Below are 5,702 nucleotides of genomic sequence, written 5' to 3' on the forward strand. Positions count from 1 at the left end.
AGTAGTAGGAATCTTGCAGGCATCTTGCAGGTCTGTAACTATAATATAAATACAATAATATCAATTATTTTCCCCTGTCATATATCATGGACTAGATCATAGTGAAAAGGAAGTTAATTTCATTTATCAGAATCAGAATCAGAATCAGAATGGGATTTATTGCCAAGTAGGTTTACACCTACTTGGAATTTTTTCTGGTGTGAAGGTGCATACAGTAAACATAAAACATAAAAACATAGAAACACAATAAGTACTACACATAACATAAAATCACAAATAAGTACTACACATAAGAAAAGTACTACACATAAGAACCAAAAAACACAATATATACGATACAAATATATAAACAATGAATATAAAAAAAAGTGGAAAGTAGAGTGCAAAAAGCAAAACAGGAGTGCAATGTGGATGAGCAATGTGCAATGTAATGTGTGTTAATGTAACACAGACTTAGGGTGTGGGGGTGGGATAAGAGTCCAGGTCAGGTGGGGGTCCCGGGCCTTGTTAATAAGGCCAACTGCAGCCGGGAAGAAGCTGGTTTTGTGGCGTGAGGTTTTGGTCCTGATGGGCCGCATCCTCCTGCCGGAGGGAAGAACCTCAAAGAGTTTGTGACCCGGGTGGGAGGGATCGGCCACAATCTTACCTGCCCGCCTCAGGGTCCTAGAGGCGAACAGGTCCTGAAGAGATGGAAGATTGCAGCCAATCACCTTCTCGGCAGAACGGATGATACAGATGATACGCTGCATTTAGTTCCACAGTACAGACTATTGCATGCATGAGCATTTGAAGTGTAATTCATGCAATTGTAAATGGTCTATTTTACGTAGGGGAGAGTGGGCTCAACCCACAGCCAAGGGAATATGAGACCGAAATAAAACCAATGCATACACAGAAGTTCAGAATGGGTGATATCAATTGGAACCTGAGCAGTGTACCTAACAGGAAGAGACAATACAATATGGGCCTTGTGGCTCAACTTGGAGTAAGTTCAGCCATCTGAGGAAACAGTTACTAATTATTGCATTGACCATATTTTAAAGTATAATTCTAAATATAGTATGTAATAATAATGAACTCCATCATTATTGGTGTTCATTAAATAAGCATTACAACTTTGTCTACAGTTTTGTCACCTGGAGATGGTTTACCAAGTCTCTTGGATTAGGAAATAGACATGGAAGTCTTAAATTGTATGAAACTTGTATTCTTTTGAAGATCATCTACAGATGTTTTTTTTTTCACTTTCAGTGTAGACTCTCAACTGTACGTTTGGCATAATGGCAAACATTTTAGCCTACACACATAACATAACCACCAACGCGTCACTTAATGTTCTGAATATGCATATAATGCCAATAACATAAACACTAGCATGTCACATGTACAAAAAAAATTATATTCAAAATGGCAAAACAAAAGTGGTGTTTGTACGCCATCCAACAAAAACTAGTTCTACAAGCACATGGCTATGGAAACCCCATCTGTTCACAGCCAAACTAAGACAACTTCATCAGACCAAGGAGGATACCTACAGAAGTGGGGATGAAGCCCTGTACAAACAGGCCAGAAACTCACAGGCAAAAGGAGGCCACACGAAAAGCTGAAAAACAGGTTTCCAACCCCATCAGTGTGGAGACGCCTGCAAGACATGACAAACTACAAACCATACTCCCCTGCTTAAGCAAACAAAGACCTAACTGATGACCTGAATATCTGTCTTCTAACCCGGGTTCATTATGCAGGTCTGAAAGGGACCAATTCACACCCCTCACCCACTCCAGCCCAACAACAACAGCCCCCATCATACCTCTGGCAACCCCCCCCCCCCCCCCTTTAGAAGACACTCCTCAGCATTGCTCCCCCTCACAATGTCCAACAGCCCTGTGTCAAACCGTGGATACTTTCATGTTTCTGGGAGCTACCATTTCCCAAAACCTGATATGGGAGACCAACATCCACTCCATCCTCAAAAGGGCCCAGCAGAGGATGTACTTTCTGCCGTCAACCGAAGAAGTATGGTCTGCCACAGGAACAGCTGTGCCAATTCTACACAGCAGTCATCAAATCCGTCCTGGGCTCATCCATCATGGTCTGGTTTGGAGCAGCCACAAACAGGACAGGAACAGACTGCAGCAAACAGTATGGACAACAGAAAAAATAACCTAACCTCCTGGACTTATGCTCTTCAAAAATAAGGAAACAGGCAGGGAAAATCATTACAGATTCATCACACCCTGGACACAACCTTTTCCAACTCTTCCCTTCTGGCATGATGAATTGGAATGCGCAGAAGCCTGAGTGATTAAATGTCACTGAGGGAGAGTTGGGTGGAATATACAGTTGGGAGTTGGGTGGAGTACACAGTTCAATGTAATCTAAACAGAGAGTAAAGAATCCAAGTGCAAAAGCAGTAGAAAGGGCAGTAAGTTCACATTCAAGACAATATTTCTCTTCCTGCCCTCTCTTGAAAGTAATCATGTAACAGTCTACTATCTTATTGAGATCAAAAATAGATATGCTTCTTTATGTAGTAGCCCAAGTTTGCAAAAGTAATGAACACTTTATCAAGAGTTGGAAGGTAGCATCACAGGTCAGCCTTTGGGTAGTTACCGTGCCACCAGTAATTAGATTAAAATCATCCAATTTCCATGCCCAATGAGAAGCATTTTTCACAGAAATACAGTAGCTGAGGTAAATCCACTGAGATTACGTAGGGTCAAGGGTGGAAAATGCAGGGAGATCACCTGGGGCTGGGAGATAAATGGGTCAATGATTATCTAATTAGTAGTCTAGTGTAGTAGTGCTGAAGTCATGTATGGCCTTTTAAGACTCATTTCTAGAATTTTTAAATTGATTTTATTTAGGGAAGACAGATTTTCTATGCCTACATCAAACATACATTTGCAATATTTTTCTTAATGTTGGTAAAAACATCACTTCTCCAATTATAGTCTGAATCACAAGAGCCCAACAGAGCTGCACTTTAATGGATACACATGAGCCAGAAATAGGGAGGAACAAACAATGAGCACACTGTTGATTTACAAGAAGTCACAGACTACACAGAAACAAAGCCTATACTTTTAAGTCAATCTATAATGCTGAAATCAAGACATATACATTAAATCATCAAAACGTTAGCTTTAATTAGCAGTTATCTGGATGTTTTTTTTATAGATGTATCTTTATCTTTAAAAGTTGTCAATTCAGTTGTCCATGTCCACTATCCTCTCATTTTCTTATTACCTACAAATCTATGGCCTATCAATTGTGTTCTATTTTTGTAATCAATCACTTCAGTCGGAACTCATTACACAGTCCTTTACATTGTGTAGAAAAATAAAAACACTATTTAAAAATATATTCAGTCCAAAGGAAGAAAGGTCATCACTGGTCCGAAAGTCCCTCTTTAACCACGTCCTTTTGTCTACCTAGAAGAGCCGTTATCATTTCCTTAGACTGACCATATCATGAAACTTGTGGTGAAAAAAGGAGAACCGTTTGACGTTTTCAGTTTTGATATTTCCCAGGTTTTGATGTAGGCTACTATTGCAATTGGTTCTGCAAAACGTTTACATCAAATCTAATGAAATATCACCCCTGCTGTTATCTAATTTGCATCAAATGAGCCTAATGATTTTTCACAAGTTTGAACTTTGAAGGACTGTTCAATGAGTTCCGACTGAAGGAATTGATTACAAAACTAGAACACAATGGATAGGCCATAGATTTGTAGGTAATAAGAGAGGATAGTGGACATGGACAACTGAACTTTTAAAGATAAAGATCATTGCTCTCCCTATAGTGCTTCCCCAGGCCCTGAATTGACCCTGTAAGCTACTGGTAGACTTATTGACTTATAACATCTTCATAGATGTTGTGATGTCGTGGGTGTGACTTCCCCCTTTCATCACACATTCAAATCCAAGACATTCCTCTTTAGTGCATCCTATAGCCATAAGTAATTGCGTCAACAAACCCATCACCTGCTGGGCCAGCCAGTCAGCAAACATAACTAGACATAACTGAACACATAAGAAAAATAAATAAATAAATAAAAAATGTATATCACTGGGCTACAGACAGCGTATGTTGTACCCTGCAACCCTAACAAAGCTTACGACTAAAATCTCCATATGTACCAAACCAAACTAATTGCTAAATGGCAGCATAACTAAACATAACTAATGCTAAACCAAACTAAATGCCAAACCAAACTAAATGCTAAATGCCAGAATAGCTAAACACATCTAAAACACATGCAATACCCCCCTAATCAACATAACTGGGCTACAGACAGCGTATGTTGTACCGTGAAGGAGTGCGGAAGATCCCGGGTACAGCACACGGCGCGTATTGCGACTGTCACCAGCCAACTAAATACTAAATAAAATCCCCATACACCCACCCAGCCAGGCAGCCTCTCTCTCTCTCTCTCTCTCCCTCTCCTTTCTTATCACATTGCTAATGCCTATAATAACCCACTCACTCTGTTCTTTTTCTTTCTCTCCTAATCTAGACTATCTTCGCCATGGGACGCTGCTGTAGTCTCTCTACCCGGTCTACCTGCAGAAACCCTCGACCAATTGCACCCACCGCCACTGCACTGCCGTACACTTACTCTACCTCATACCCTATGCTAGCATTTATATACAATATATATTATTGCCACCATCGACATGTTTCTCTGTTCCTACTCCCCTTACCCCTGTAATAGTAACCCTATCAGCACAGTGTATATCCACTAAACTGGTCTTGTCTGTATCATGTATTTACCACTGGATGTCTGTATATATATTATGTACATCTACCAAATGCAGGCTATGTACAACATCTGTTGTTTCCCTTCCCCTTCTGCCACACAACCCTCCCCCCTTCCCCCCTTCCTATCTCCACCCGGCCGACCTCAAGCAGATGGGTTCCCCCTTATGTGCCGTGGTTCTGCTTAAGGTTCCTTCCTGACTAACAGGGAGTTTTTTCTTGCCCGTGTTGCCATTGTGCTTGCACTAAGGGGGTTTCAGGCTCTGGGCTCTGTAAAGCGCCTAGAGACAATTGTATTGTTATGGCGCTATATAAATAAAATTGAATTGAATTGAATATCCCGATTTCTATATCACCCTTGTTGAAAGCCTAAAATGAGATATGAATCATTATGTTGCAGTTGAGCTTGGAAGTGGAAGAGAAGGATGATTGCAAGGGTTAAGTAACCTGCCTGTATGGCTAACCCTTGCAACTGAAGGAGTTCATTAAAGTAACATGTCTGCTTGTTTTCGAAGTTCCAAGACCAGAATAAATGACTTTGTAATAAGTGGAGGTAAGAGTTTTATAAAAGCAGTAGCCTAAGGACGAGGCCTACATCACAAATACATTGTAGGTCTAACTAAATTGACGTATGTCTCAGGTTATTTAAAACCAGATCCCCTTAAGTTAAGTTAAACAGTTTGGGAAGATCTCATCCAGTTCCAGGTTCATTCCTCTGTATCAAACAAAGTTATGTTCACCAAGAATAGCTAAATCGTGTTTTACTAATATTACCAATAACACGTTGTTGTGTCCTCTCAGAGAAAGATGCAATTGTGTTGTTCCAATTGTAGGCCTACCCTATGTCGGCTGACATCCATCCTTACTGTCTCAATGAATTACAAAAGTGTAGCTGGGAACTATATGTAGCCTATTACAAGCTTGAGATGATAGCACCA

This window comes from Clupea harengus, chromosome 4 (assembly GCF_900700415.2).
Source record: "Clupea harengus chromosome 4, Ch_v2.0.2, whole genome shotgun sequence".
Lineage (NCBI taxonomy): Eukaryota > Metazoa > Chordata > Actinopteri > Clupeiformes > Clupeidae > Clupea > Clupea harengus.